At 44.3% G+C, this 15873-nt stretch overlaps 1 pseudogene; it reads right to left on the reverse strand.

Annotated features, from left to right (window-relative positions):
* Window positions 1-3309: 3309 nt before the first annotated feature.
* On the reverse strand, window positions 3310-3519 carry LOC142266693 (U2 spliceosomal RNA; annotated as a pseudogene).
* Window positions 3520-15873: the final 12354 nt, after the last annotated feature.

A 15873-nucleotide genomic window follows, 5' to 3' on the forward strand; every position in this document is an offset into this window, starting at 1 on the left:
AAGCAGAGGTATTCCAGGAATTCTGCCAGTTGTACGGCTGCAAGAAAATCCGGACCACGCCTTACCACGCCCAAACCAATGGCATTTGTGAAAAGATGAACCACTTGGTCCTGGGCCTCCTCAAGACGTTACCACTGGAAGAGCGGAACCTGTGGCTGGAGAAGCTACCTGACCTGGTCGATATGTACAACAACATCCCTTCCAGCTCTACGAAATGCACTCCAGCATACCTGATGAGAGCTCGTCCCGGCCGGCTACCAGTGGATCTGGAAATGGGCTTGGAAGCTTCAGAAGCACTCCTGTCGACAGCTGAATGGGACACTCGGCGGAGGACACAGTACCGACAGGTCCAGGAGTATGTTGAAAAGAACTTGTGCCGGAGTCGGGGACAACAGGAGCAGTGCTTCAACAAGAAGGCGCCTGCCGGTTCCTTCCAACCTGGGGATGTAGTGCTGAAGCGGAAAAGAAGGGCCCACAAGCTGGATGATCAATGGGAAAAAACCCCGTATGTAGTCCAGCCCACAGGATGGGAGAATGAGAAGGCCTACCAGATCAGCCGTGACCAGGGGGGGACTTTGGCCACGGTTTCCCGAGACCACCTGAAGAAGTGCCCACCAGCATTGAGAGTAGCGGATGAGGCTCCAGTTCCCAGTCCAGTGGAGAAGGAAAAAGAGGTAATCCACACCATGATGGGTGATTTTCCAGCAGACTGGCCTACACAGAACGGTGCGGTGATCCTTCCAGTGATACTGTTCCCACAACCCGTGGATGAAGAAATGATGGAAACGGTTAACCGCGAGCCAGTGCCCAGGGATGTACCTGTACCCAGCTCCCCTACGCCTCCGCCTGCCCCACATGATAGCAGGGAGGAGGAACTGACTGTTCCCTCTGCCCCACTGCCTGTCACCACTGACACCGGACCCCGAAGGTCCACTCGCCCCAACCTAGGTAGACCCCCACTTAGGTACAGGGAAACTACTCTTTAAAAGGGAGGGGGCTTTATGTGTTGAGTGTACCAGTTTGAAAGTTTTAAATGATAAGTAAAGATGATCAACCAAAGAAGTTTACCTGATTGAACCGTGATTAAACCGGCCGTTGCCGGCAACTGTTGTCCCCGTAGGGACTGTGCAACCATTGCGTAAGGAACTGCTTACGGACAAGCCCGAGAACTTGCAGGGCAACCACAAACTTAGTGCAATGTAAATAAAAATGTTTGTTGGCTTGACACCGTTACCGCCTCCGGAGAGGCTGATTTGGGAGGATGGGCCTGGAGGAAAGGGATGGCCTAGGCCCGCCACTACCGTAACCGGTGGCGATCCTCCGGGGGTTCAGGGGTCCCCTTGGACGTGGGCCCCCTGAAAGAGACAGAACCCGCTCGGGCAACTTGGTGCTGGACTGGGGTCAAGGGGTGCTGCCCGCTTCTTAGGGGCAGCATCAGGGCCAGGTTGTTTGGGTGGGAGAAGAGCGGAAGCTGTACCGTTGTAAAATGTTTATGATGCTTTTACATGTTTTACCGTTTTATTCTTTTTCAGTTGTGAAAATAAAACCGGTGATGGACGGGCAGCCCGCGGACGGTCTGCATTTGACTATAGGGGAATGTGGCGCCCTGGACAAGCCAGGTCGTCACAGGTACTACACCAACACACTCTACACTCCGGCTAGGCACACCGAAGCTAAACACAAATCCTAGTTGCCTTCCTCCAGGGGCTGATGTCCACACCAGGGGGTGGGCCAGGCGGTTGATCCCACCCACCGAGGAGTTCACAGTCCTGGAGGCGGGAAAAGGAGTCAGATTAGAGATCAGTTTTGGAGTTAGAGAAGTGAAGAGGAGAGGAGACTGACCGTGTCCGGGTGTGTGGCCCGGGCACTCAGCAAGGTTGGCAGACGGTGGTGACCTTCTGCAGGAGAGGCTGATTGGAGTGAACCGTACGGACCGGGGATGGGCGGTGGCCCGCCGGTACCAGATCGGGGAGTGAAGAGAAGCCAGCACCATCCGGCAGGGCCTACGGACCCCGACCGTAAAACCGGTCAAATCCGTTAGCGACAGGAACCTCCAGGGTTTCCCAGCAGTCAAGACCCGATTGAAGGCAACAGCTCACACCGTAGAGGGAAGCACAGTCACCGCCAAGGCTACAGTTCCCAGGGCCAGAGCCTGCGGGCAAAAGGGGCTCCCTCAGCATCCATCCAAGCTGGGGAGCGGGTTACCGGTGGGAAGCCCGCTAGATTTTGGGGGAATAAAAGGGGTCCAACACCACATCCCCACAGGTGCACACCCACCCATCAAAGAGAGCTATAAGCCAATACCACCTTCACATTGCCAGTGTACCAAGGACATGTTGAGCAACATGAAGGCGGCTGGGGTTATCCGTGACAGTTGTAGCCTTTGGGCAGCTCTGTTGATCCTGTTAAAAAAGAAGGACGGCACCACTCCCCGTATTGAGGAATCGCTAGCTGCATTGAGAACTGCAAATTATTTTTCTACCCTTGATCTCACTAGTCACTATTGGCAAGTGTCCGTTGCTGAGGCAGACCGGGAGAAGACCGCCTTCGCCACCCCTATGGGTCTCTGCGAGTTCAAAAGCATGCCCTTCGAGCTGTGCAATGCGCCAGGAACCTTCCAGAGGCTGATGGAATGCTGCTTGGGACAAGATTTTAGGGTGTATAAAAAGGGAGATTAGATCCCGTGATCCCAACGTATTGTTACACCTCTATAAATCACTTGTAAGGCTACATCTGGAATATGGGAACCAGTTTTGGGCTCCACATTTTAAAAAGGACATTCAGAAGTTAGAGTCAGTTCAAAGGTGGGCAACTAGACTACTACAAGGAATGGAAGGCCTCCCATATGATGACAAGTTGAAAAAGTTATTAAGTGATTATTGGCTGCAATGGGGCTTTCTGGCTGGTGCCAGCCTCTCTTCTTAGCACACAGGAACCACAATCCCTACACCATGCTTCAATGGATTCTCTCATCCCAGCCCAGTAAAACTACATATTTTACACAGTCATAAGCAGCCAAAAGGGATCTATTCTATTCAATTGCAAATGATCTAGATAAGACTGAGAATAAGATACTGCACGGGACATAGCAGAGTTGGTCAAGTTGAGTGGAGATGAGTTTGCTATTTGGCACAGCTTTTTGCATCAATAAAGCAAGTAAAAGGTGTGAAAGATAAAAAAAAGGGTGAAAGTGTGAAAAGTGAATTGGCCAAATTGAGGTGCATATAAAGTTTTTGCTTTCTTTCAATTCACTAATGGGGCTCATTTGAATCAGGTGAATTGAGTTCTGCTTTTGGAAACTGGGTTAAGAAGGGGTGCACCGGTCCTGGAGGTACTGCAATACCAGGTCAATGCGTGGAGTGGACAGAGCAAGATTTTTTCCATCTCCTTGTTCTAAAAATCCATTTAATATATGGTCCCCAGAGAGGGGACGTATCAGATATTAAACTGATAAGAACAGATTTAATTTTTTTTTTTTCTGTTTATCAGTAGGACTTCAAAATAACAAACAAAGGTGATCGCCTCCCGTTGCCTGGGAACCGTCCAGGCACAAGAGGGCTATGTGTCACCAGAAGGCGCACACACTTCCTCAAGGCCGGCAGACGTGCAATCCCAGGCACCTTCCAGTACCGACCAAGGTAGCGTCCTCCGAAACTACACTTGATCTTAGCCAAAAGGCCGAGAAGCTATAACCCGAATTGGTTACGGCCTTGAGTGGCACCCTGGCCTATACCGGACACATCTTAGGGAGAGGGAGACAAACCCACGCCTACAGAAGACATTTTGTCACCCAAGCCAACCCTTGAAAAGGCTGTTTTGCAGAGCAAAAACAAGAAGAATGGTGCTTTTTGCAGCCGCCGCCCACTGCAATGAATCTGAATAACTCCTCCTTTTGGACACAAGCACCTCCCCTCCCCCTTGCAGTCTTTCCAATTCATGATACAAAAAGACGGACGGACAGGACAGGACAGGACAGGCTGCCTGACTTTCCGTCACTGCCACCCTTTGCCATCCTTGCCCGTAGAAAGCCCTTTCATCATCCCCAAACCCTAATCTTTTCCCTTCCCTTCCCAGATGCGTCTCACTCCCTTTCATTAGGAAGTGAGCGCAGCCTTTTCTCCGTTCTGCACATGCGCGACGTTAAACACAAATGCGCAGGCGTGCATTCCATTACCCTCACTGCATTCCACTCCCATACAGGAAGTGGGCGCAGCTATTACTACGGTCGCACATAAAAGAACCCACGGCCACCACTGCACATAGCTGACTCCACCACAGGACACCCACTTCTACACCAACGCAGGTAAGACAGGATCGGCACCTCTATGCTCCCGTTACAATCAGGCTCAGTCACCATGTGATAACGCTCTCAACTCTTTAGTTGCAGGCTCCCCTTGCTTCACCTCCACTGGCTGTGCTGCCATTTCCTCTCCCACCTGGAAGGTATACTTTATTCCACTATTTTCCTGTTTCTCTCTTCCCCCTTTTCCCATAACCTACTTTTATCTGCATTTGTGGGGTATCTATATGCTATTTACATCATAGTTTTATTCATTAATATGGAAGGGAAGAGTGCCCATGAGAGTGTTGAACTGCGGAGAGCAAGAGATTAAGCTGCTCCGATTTGCCACCATTGATAAGCTGTTCTCAGTAGATACACATGCTATCCAAACAGCAGCATCCACCATTGCTTCAGCCCACCCATTCAGTGACAGCTCACCAAGTCAGCCAGAGGAGTGGTGTAAGGAATTACACGTAGGCACTGACTCCACACCTTCACATCACAAGAAGGGGGTCTACAGGCTAGTGCAAGAATACGAGCAAGTCTTCAGCAAACATCCGCTAGACTTTTGAAGAATAAAAGGGGTCAAACACTACATCCCCACAAGTGCACACCCACCCATCAAAGAGAGATATAAGCCAAAACTACCTGCACATTACCAGTGTACCAAGGACATGTTGAGCAACATGAAGGAGGCTGGGGTTATCCGTGACAGTTGTAGCCTCTGGGCAGCTCCGTTGGTCCTGTTAAAGAAGAAGGACAGCACCACTCCCCTGTATTGAGGAATAGCTAGCTGCATTGAGAACTGCAAATTATTTTTCTACCCTTGATCTCACTAGTCGCTATTGGCAAGTGTCCGTTGCTGAGGCAGACCGGGAGAAGACCGCCTTTGCCACCCCGATGGGTCTCTGCGAGTTCAAAAGCATGCCCTTCGAGCTGTGCAATTTGCCAGGAACCTTCCAGAGGCTGATGGAATGCTGCTTGGGACACCGAAACTTTGAAACGGTACTGCTATACCTTTATGATGTTATTGTTTATTCTAAAGCAAACAAGATTTTAGGGTGTATAAAAAGGGAGATTAGATCCGGTGATCCCAACGTATTGTTACCCCTCTATAAATGACTTGTAAGGCCACATCTGGAATATGGGGTAAAGTCCTGAGCAGGTTGATAACCATTGGTTTGAGCATGGTAGGGTGTAGTGCGCATCTTCCTGCATCGGTAAAAGCTGCAGAAGTCCTTGAAGATTTCCGCTTCAAAGGCTGTGCCTTGATCTGTGAGGACTCTCTCTGAGTAGCCATGAGGTCTGCATAAGTGTGCTTGGAAGACCTTCGCTGCAGTATGGGCCATTAGATCTTTGACTTGTACCACAACCATAAATCTCGAGTAGTTGTCTACCATCGTAAGTGCATACGTGAGCTCGCCTCGATATTCTGCAACAAAACTCCCTTTTTCGATTTCAGTTTCAGCAAACACTCCTCTTCCTGTAGAAAATATTTATCATTACCTAAGACAGTCATTCTAATGCATGACAATATTAAGGCAATTTAGTTAAAACTTGTTTTAACTCACCTTTAAGGGGATTGATGTATTTCATGGTCAATCCAGGTTTGTCAGTGATGGCACTGACATAATGTATGGCGTCTTTTTCGGGCGTTATCCTTTGCCTTTTCATTGTGAAAATCCAGTTGCCTATATCAAAGCAAATTCTACTACTTGTAAAGTATGCAGAAAATGAAATGTAGAACATATAACATCAACTGCTTAGGAACGCATCATAGGTTAGTACTTAAAAGGATATTGTCATGTTCTAGTCATAATGCAAGCTGGACATTTTTCATGTTACCCTGTAATCGCCGGCCTGTTCTAATGCTCACAAGCCAAGATATAGGCTCAGCTGCTAAGGCTTCCCTCTGCCTTCTGAATGAAACTTGAATATGTCTGGGTCACTGTGTATATAGCAGGTGCTCAGAAAAAATAAGAGTCAATTCAATAGAAATAGCTCTGGCACACTATAGTGATCAATAACGTAAGAAAAGAACTCTTGGAATGCTGAAAATTCTTTATTTGTGCAAAAGGATAATTCATCCAACGTTTCGACCTTGTTTTTAGGTCTTTATCAAGGATAAAGTTATCTAAGATCATAAAGGGTTACAAAACCATATAAACACGTAATTAGTACATAGTACAACATAACAGTACAATATATTGCTACTTGAGAGTACAATGGGTCAAATGACCATGATGCACATACAAAAAATTTTTCCAAAGCCATAGTGAAAACATTTGTACTGAGGAAAGAAAATTTCCACATGACCTATCTGGAGAAACATTCTGGATCAAACAACCAAAAATAGTCAAGCAGGTAAATACACACCTATATGGATAACAGGATGATATGTGTTCAATTGTATAGCGTCATTGCCATTAAGGTACAAATGGAAAACTTGCAATCCTATATAGTGAAGGAAATGAACACATATCATATCAAAGAACACAGGAACATGGGTGTGAGAAAAACCTCAATGTTTATACTTTGTTCTTTATAATGGTGTGAACATGTATATGTCTCAGTACCTTATGCACTTGAGAATTCTAGTGAGTAGATCATGAAAGCCTATTTCAGAACTGGAATCGGTAAATAATTGTAGGTGGAATCTAAATGAAAAGATGGTACAAGTGTTATCATGACACGTGGGCTATAACACAATGGACCGTGTGACAAAGAAGAAAGGAGAGAAAGAAGAGGAAGAAAATGCAACTACCTGTAACATTACGTGATAGTCACTGGTAAGTATCACTTGACAATTCAAGTGAAAAAGGATTCCTTTATTAAAGGGTTCTCAGTCGCCTCAGGATCATGAAATACTAGGGTAAATGATATGAGAATGGGTAAGAAGCACCACTAAAGGAAATATGAGATGCAGGACATATATCTATAAACCCCTGAACTACATGATAGAAATAAAAAGAAGAAAAAAGAAAAAAAAGAAGAAAGAAGAAGAACACATAGAATGCGGAAAGAGAATGGGTACAACTACCTGAGTTACTGCAGGGAGGCCCCTGGTTGGTATTGTGAGGGTTAGTGGAATTCCTTCACTGAAGGGTTCTCAGTTGCCTCAGGTTCGTGAAAAATGCTATAGACAAATAATGCCCGGAGAAAAGGGGTTCATATACAGCGAATAATGGTAATACAAGGTACATGTGTCACATGTAATAGTATATATATATATATATTGTACTAAGCTCTACACCAGAAATAGAAAGTAGTCCCTCTGCCTTCTGTCTAGGTGCCCTGAGTTATGTCCTGTAAACTGTCACAGGGACCCAGACACACATGTGTAGTAGGGGAATATCCCTGCTGAGATGCCAGTGCTAGAGCACTCGTTTGCTGTGGAGTTGAACGCTATGTGAGCAGTTCTTACCTTCAATGAGCAGAAGTCTCTTTTTTCAGATTTCAATATCTCTGTGGGTATCTGGCAGAAATATGGAATACTCTTTACTGCTAAGACCCTGTACACCACTCCCACTAAAGGGGGCTTTACACGCTGCAACATCGCTAATGCGGAGTCGTTGGGGTCACGGAATTTGTGACGCACATCCGGCCGCATTAGCGATGTTGCTGCGTGTGACACCGATGAGCGATTTTGCATCGCTGCAAAAACGTGCAAAATCGCTCATCGGTGACATGGGTCTCCATTCTCGATTATCGTTACTGCAGCAGTAACGATGTAGTTCGTCGCTCCTGCGGCAGCACACATCGCTCCGTGTGACACCGCAGAAACGAGGAACCTCTCCTTACCTGCCTCCCAGCCGCTATGAGGAAGGAAGGAGGTGGGCGGGATGTTCCGGTCACTCATCTCCGCCCCTCCGCTGCTATTGGGCGGTCGCTCAGTGACGTCGCTGTGACGCCGCACGGACCGCCCCCTTAGAAAGGAGGCGGTTCGCCGGTCACAGCGACGTCGCCGGGCAGGTAAGTATGTGTGACGGGTCTGGTCGGTGTTGTGCAGCATGGGCAGCGATTTGCCCGTGTCGCGCAACAGATGGGGGCGGGTATCCACACTAGCGATATCGGGACCGATATCGCAGTGTGTAAAGTAGCCTTTAATAAACTGTGTAAAGGATTTTAAGTAAAAATCCACAATAAACCAGCGCTAGATGGGTTTTTATAATTTTATTAATAGACCACAAATAAAAAATTTTTTGCTATCCTTGTTTCAAGACAGAGTATTTGATAATATACAATACACTGATTATTACTAAAACCAAGGACCACATAAAACAAGGACCACATAAAATAAAAAATGAAAGTAATGAGAATAAAATTCTTTTGTATAACCAATTAACTTCGAGGTGATACAATATTCACATTGATTTAGTTTTACCAGTCTAATGTAATGCCCCGGCCGGTGGCATATATTTTGTTTGGTTAATAATTTAGACTTATACAATGAAAGATGTACTATACCACCCCTGGCTAACTTACAAGTTTTAAGTTGTACAATATAAGTTTGCGACGTTATATTCATATATAGGAAGGCAAACAATATTGGCAATTTAGTGGCACCCACCATACGTAATCTTACAGCACCTAATAAGGGAGGATTATTTGGCCTGAAAGGTTTTTTTCCATGCAAAAGCTGTATAGTATGTAAGAATACAAAAAATATTTCACGGAAATCCTTCTTACAGGGGCAGTCAGAAGTCATGATTAGAGAATTTATTACATGTCAATCAAAGGGAGTAGTATATTGCATTCAATGTCCCTGTCAGAAAAAATACATTGGGAGAACTATTAGACCCCTACGGAAAAGGGTGGGTGAGCACATTAGAAGTGTTAAAAATAAATGTACTAAGCACCCCCTATCCAGACATTATGTGTTAAAACATGGAGGGTCCTTTAAAGGATCCCAAGTATGGGGCGTACAAAAAATAACTAAGGATTGGAGAGGTGGCGATTTCATTAAAAAAATGTCACGAGCAGAAAGCCAATGGATTTTTGAATTGAACACCTTGAAACCATATGGACTCAATAATGATATAGAACTGTTTGCTTTTAATTAATTTATATTTTTATAGGTAGAGGAGTAATAGGTACTGATAATAATACGGAGAGAAGGAAAAAAAAAAAAAAAAAAAAAAAAGCGATTGTCATGTAGATATATGTGTATATATGCATAATATATATTAAAATTGGTATCATATCATAGTATCATAGTATCATAGTTTTTAAGGTTGAAGGGAGACTCTAAGTCCATCTAGTTCAACCCGTAGCCTAACATGTTGATCCAGAGGAAGGCAAAAAAAACCCAATGTGGCAAACAAGTTCCAATGGGGAAAAATTTCCTTCCTGACTCCACATCCGGCAATCAGACTAGTTCCCTGGATCAATACCCTGTCATAAAATCTAATATACATAACTGGTAATATTAAATTTTTCAAGAAAGGCGTCCAGGCTCTGCTTAAATGTTAGTAGTGAATCACTCATTACAACATCATGCGGCAGAGAGTTCCATAGTCTCACTGCTCGTACAGTAAAGAATCCTCGTCTGTGATTATGATTAAACCTTCTTTCCTCAAGACGTAGCGGATGCCCCCGTGTTCCAGTCGCAGGCCTAGGTGTAAAAAGATCTTTGGAAAGGTCTCTGTATTGTCCCCTCATATATTTATACATTGTGATTAGATCCCCCCTAAGCCTTCGTTTTTCCAAACTAAATAACCCCAAGTTTAATAACCTGTCTTGGTATTGCAGCCCACCCATTCCTCTAATAATCTTGGTCGCTCTTCTCTGCACCCTCTCCAGTTCAGCTATATCCTTCTTATATATCGGTGACCAGAATTGTACACAGTATTCTAAGTGCGGTCGCACTAGTGACTTGTACAGAGGTAGAACTATATTTTTTTCATGAACACTTATACCTCTTTTAATACATCCCATTATTTTATTAGCCCTGGCAGCAGCTGCCTGACACTGTCCACTAAAGTGAAGTTTACCATCCACCCATACACCCAAGTCTTTTTCTGTGTCTGTTTTACCCAGTGCTCTACAATTAAGTACATAATTATAAATTTTATTTCCTCTACCCAAGTGCATGACCTTACATTTATCTACATTAAACTTCAATTGCCACTTCTCAGCCCAATCCTCCAATTTACATAAATCTCCCTGTAATATAAAATTATCCTCCTCTGTATTGATTACCCTGCAGAGTTTAGTATCATCTGCAAATATTGAAATTCTACTCCGCATGCCCCCAACAAGGTCATTTATAAATATGTTGAAAAGAAGCGGGCCCAATACTGGTGCTTCACTTGCCCAAGGTTGATGTAGATATAAGGGGCTTTTCATATTATAGCAAATTTATATTACACCTTTATGATGTCCTTTTGTTAAATTTATTGTTGAAAAAAAGCATATGCATATATACACATTGTCTTCCCAGTATATGATGATACAAGCAAGGCTATATATAGGTCTTTTTAGAAAAACCTTTAGAAAAACCTTTGCACATAATTATATTATATGGCTATTATGAACGGTCTTTCACAAATTGATATATGTAGTGGTCATTGAATGTTGGTTGAATTTAAACATTGTTTAATTTTATGCAAATTATAACCAATTAAATATATGCATAAATAGTGCTCTAGGCAACAGCTGAGTTATCCTTGAGGAAGGGGGCCGTTACACGCCCCCGAAACGCGTGTCGGATCAGGACTCTGTTTTTGCCTACCTCACCTGTGCGGTGATAACCTGCCAAGTAATCTCTCCCTCGTGTGGAATCAACCGGCTTCCACTGGACACGGTACGGATTGCCTGCTGGAGAGGTTGAGAGGTTACCGCTGACATTTCCTTTGTCTGCAACCAGGATACATTGGTACCTCCAGCGGTTCTACATTGCTCGTTTGGAAGCAGATCGGAGCCTTGTGTGGTGCTAACCTGCCAAGCAACTTCCTCCTGTGTGGAATCAGTCAGCTGACACTGGATACGGTCTGGACTGCCCGCTGGAGAGGCTGAGTAGTTACCGCTGATCTTATTGTTGTCCGCAGCCAACATCTTGGTGCTTTCAGTGGCTTCGTACTGCTTGATTTCGAAAGTACATTTGGGAGAATACGGGACCGGCTGGTTTGTGGCCTTGTGAAGTGTTATAAAGGCTCTGTAAAGAGGGATGTCGGTAACCATACATCTCCCCCAGAGCCAGCACTAGTCGCGGCCACTGGCCTCAAAACGTCCGCTCTGGAAGTCTAACAGGTCAATCCTGTACATAGCGGTTCCAGCCTAATCAACGGAGAAATCCGGGGTGTTTTTTGCGGTCAAGTTGTTGTGAGGTTTATTCCCCCAGGCCCTGGGGGCGAATATAACGTCGCAAACTTATATTGTACAACTTAAAACTTGTAAGTTAGCCAGGGGTGGTATAGTACATCTTTCATTGTATAAGTCTAAATTATTAACCAAACAAAATATATGCCACCGGCCGGGGCATTACATTAGACTCGTAAAACTAAATCAATGTGAATATTGTATCACCTCGAAGTTAATTGGTTATACAAAAGAATTTTATTCTCATTACTTTCATTTTTTATTTTATGTGGTCCTTGTTTTATGTGGTCCTTGGTTTTAGTAATAATCAGTGTATTGTATATTATCAAATACTCTGTCTTGAAACAAGGATAGCAAAAAATTTTTTATTTGTGGTCTATTAATAAAATTATAAAAACCCATCTAGCGCTGGTTTATTGTGGATTTTTACTTAAAATCCTTTACACAGTTTATTAAAGGCTACTTTACACACTGCGATATCGGTCCCGATATCGCTAGTGTGGATACCCGCCCCCATCTGTTGCGCGACACGGGCAAATCGCTGCCCATGCTGCACAACACCGACCAGACCCGTCACACATACTTACCTGCCCGGCGACGTCGCTGTGACCGGCGAACCGCCTCCTTTCTAAGGGGGCGGTCCGTGCGGCGTCACAGCGACGTCACTGAGCGACCGCCCAATAGCAGCGGAGGGGCGGAGATGAGTGGCCGGAACATCCCGCCCACCTCCTTCCTTCCTCATAGCGGCTGGGAGGCAGGTAAGGAGAGGTTCCTCGTTTCTGCGGTGTCACACGGAGCGATGTGTGCTGCCGCAGGAGCGACGAACTACATCATTACTGCTGCAGTAACGATAATCGAGAATGGAGACCCATGTCACCGATGAGCGATTTTGCACGTTTTTGCAGCGATGCAAAATCGCTCATCGGTGTCACACGCAGCAACATCGCTAATGCGGCCGGATGTGCGTCACAAATTCCGTGACCCCAACGACTCCGCATTAGCGATGTCGCAGCGTGTAAAGCCCCCTTTAGTGGGAGTGGTGTACAGGGTCCTAGCAGTAAAGAGTATTCCATATTTCTGCCAGATACCCACAGAGATATTGAAATCTGAAAAAAGAGACTTCTGCTCATTGAAGGTAAGAACTGCTCACATAGCGTTCAACTCCACAGCAAACGAGTGCTCTAGCACTGGCATCTCAGCAGGGATATTCCCCTACTACACATGTGTGTCTGGGTCCCTGTGACAGTTTACAGGACATAACTCAGGGCACCTAGACAGAAGGCAGAGGGACTACTTTCTATTTCTGGTGTAGAGCTTAGTACAATATATATATATATACTATTACATGTGACACATGTACCTTGTATTACCATTATTCGCTGTATATGAACCCCTTTTCTCCGGGCATTATTTGTCTATAGCATTTTTCACGAACCTGAGGCAACTGAGAACCCTTCAGTGAAGGAATTCCACTAACCCTCACAATACCAACCAGGGGCCTCCCTGCAGTAACTCAGGTAGTTGTACCCATTCTCTTTCCGCATTCTATGTGTTCTTCTTCTTTCTTCTTTTTTTTCTTTTTTCTTCTTTTTATTTCTATCATGTAGTTCAGGGGTTTATAGATATATGTCCTGCATCTCATATTTCCTTTAGTGGTGCTTCTTACCCATTCTCATATCATTTACCCTAGTATTTCATGATCCTGAGGCGACTGAGAACCCTTTAATAAAGGAATCCTTTTTCACTTGAATTGTCAAGTGATACTTACCAGTGACTATCACGTAATGTTACAGGTAGTTGCATTTTCTTCCTCTTCTTTCTCTCCTTTCTTCTTTGTCACACGGTCCATTGTGTTATAGCCCACGTGTCATGATAACACTTGTACCATCTTTTCATTTAGATTCCACCTACAATTATTTACCGATTCCAGTTCTGAAATAGGCTTTCATGATCTACTCACTAGAATTCTCAAGTGCATAAGGTACTGAGACATATACATGTTCACACCATTATAAAGAACAAAGTATAAACATTGAGGTTTTTCTCACACCCATGTTCCTGTGTTCTTTGATATGATATGTGTTCATTTCCTTCACTATATAGGATTGCAAGTTTTCCATTTGTACCTTAATGGCAATGACGCTATACAATTGAACACATATCATCCTGTTATCCATATAGGTGTGTATTTACCTGCTTGACTATTTTTGGTTGTTTGATCCAGAATGTTTCTCCAGATAGGTCATGTGGAAATTTTCTTTCCTCAGTACAAATGTTTTCACTATGGCTTTGGAAAAATTTTTTGTATGTGCATCATGGTCATTTGACCCATTGTACTCTCAAGTAGCAATATATTGTACTGTTATGTTGTACTATGTACTAATTACGTGTTTATATGGTTTTGTAACCCTTTATGATCTTAGATAACTTTATCCTTGATAAAGACCTAAAAACAAGGTCGAAACGTTGGATGAATTATCCTTTTGCACAAATAAAGAATTTTCAGCATTCCAAGAGTTCTTTTCTTACGTTATTGATCACTATAGTGTGCCAGAGCTATTTCTATTGAATTGACTTCTATTTTTTCTGAGCACCTGCTATATACACAGTGACCCAGACATATTCAAGTTTCATTCAGAAGGCAGAGGGAAGCCTTAGCAGCTGAGCCTATATCTTGGCTTGTGAGCATTAGAACAGGCCGGCGATTACAGGGTAACATGAAAAATGTCCAGCTTGCATTATGACTAGAACATGACAATATCCTTTTAAGTACTAACCTATGATGCGTTCCTAAGCAGTTGATGTTATATGTTCTACATTTCATTTTCTGCATACTTTACAAGTAGTAGAATTTGCTTTGATATAGGCAACTGGATTTTCACAATGAAAAGGCAAAGGATAACGCCCGAAAAAGACGCCATACATTATGTCAGTGCCATCACTGACAAACCTGGATTGACCATGAAATACATCAATCCCCTTAAAGGTGAGTTAAAACAAGTTTTAACTAAATTGCCTTAATATTGTCATGCATTAGAATGACTGTCTTAGGTAATGATAAATATTTTCTACAGGAAGAGGAGTGTTTGCTGAAACTGAAATCGAAAAAGGGAGTTTTGTTGCAGAATATCGAGGCGAGCTCACGTATGCACTTACGATGGTAGACAACTACTCGAGATTTATGGTTGTGGTACAAGTCAAAGATCTAATGGCCCATACTGCAGCGAAGGTCTTCCAAGCACACTTATGCAGACCTCATGGCTACTCAGAGAGAGTCCTCACAGATCAAGGCACAGCCTTTGAAGCGGAAATCTTCAAGGACTTCTGCAGCTTTTACCGATGCAGGAAGATGCGCACTACACCCTACCATGCTCAAACCAATGGTTATCAACCTGCTCAGGACTTTACCCCATATTCCAGATGTGGCCTTACAAGTGATTTATAGAGGGGTAACAATACGTTGGGATCACCGGATCTAATCTCCCTTTTTATACACCCTAAAATCTTGTTTGCTTTAGAATAAACAATAACATCATAAAGGTATAGCAGTACCGTTTCAAAGTTTCGGTGTCCCAAGCAGCATTCCATCAGCCTCTGGAAGGTTCCTGGCAAATTGCACAGCTCGAAGGGCATGCTTTTGAACTCGCAGAGACCCATCGGGGTGGCAAAGGCGGTCTTCTCCCGGTCTGCCTCAGCAACGGACACTTGCCAATAGCGACTAGTGAGATCAAGGGTAGAAAAATAATTTGCAGTTCTCAATGCAGCTAGCTATTCCTCAATACAGGGGAGTGGTGCTGTCCTTCTTCTTTAACAGGACCAACGGAGCTGCCCAGAGGCTACAACTGTCACGGATAACCCCAGCCTCCTTCATGTTGCTCAACATGTCCTTGGTACATTGGTAATGTGCAGGTAGTTTTGGCTTATATCTCTCTTTGATGGGTGGGTGTGCACTTGTGGGGATGTAGTGTTTGACCCCTTTTATTCTTCAAAAGTCTAGCGGATGTTTGCTGAAGACTTGCTCGTATTCTTGCACTAGCCTGTAGACCCCCTTCTTGTGATGTGAAGGTGTGGAGTCAGTGCCTACGTGTAATTCCTTACACCACTCCTCTGGCTGACTTGGTGAGCTGTCACTGAATGGGTGGGCTGAAGCAATGGTGGATGCTGCTGTTTGGATAGCATGTGTATCTACTGAAAACAGCTTATCAATGGTGGCAAATCGGAGCAGCTTAATCTCTTGCTCTCCGCAGTTCAACACTCTCATGGGCACTCTT

The sequence above is a fragment of the Anomaloglossus baeobatrachus genome, unplaced genomic scaffold (genome assembly GCF_048569485.1).
Source record: "Anomaloglossus baeobatrachus isolate aAnoBae1 unplaced genomic scaffold, aAnoBae1.hap1 Scaffold_29, whole genome shotgun sequence".
NCBI classification, from domain to species: Eukaryota; Metazoa; Chordata; class Amphibia; order Anura; family Aromobatidae; genus Anomaloglossus; species Anomaloglossus baeobatrachus.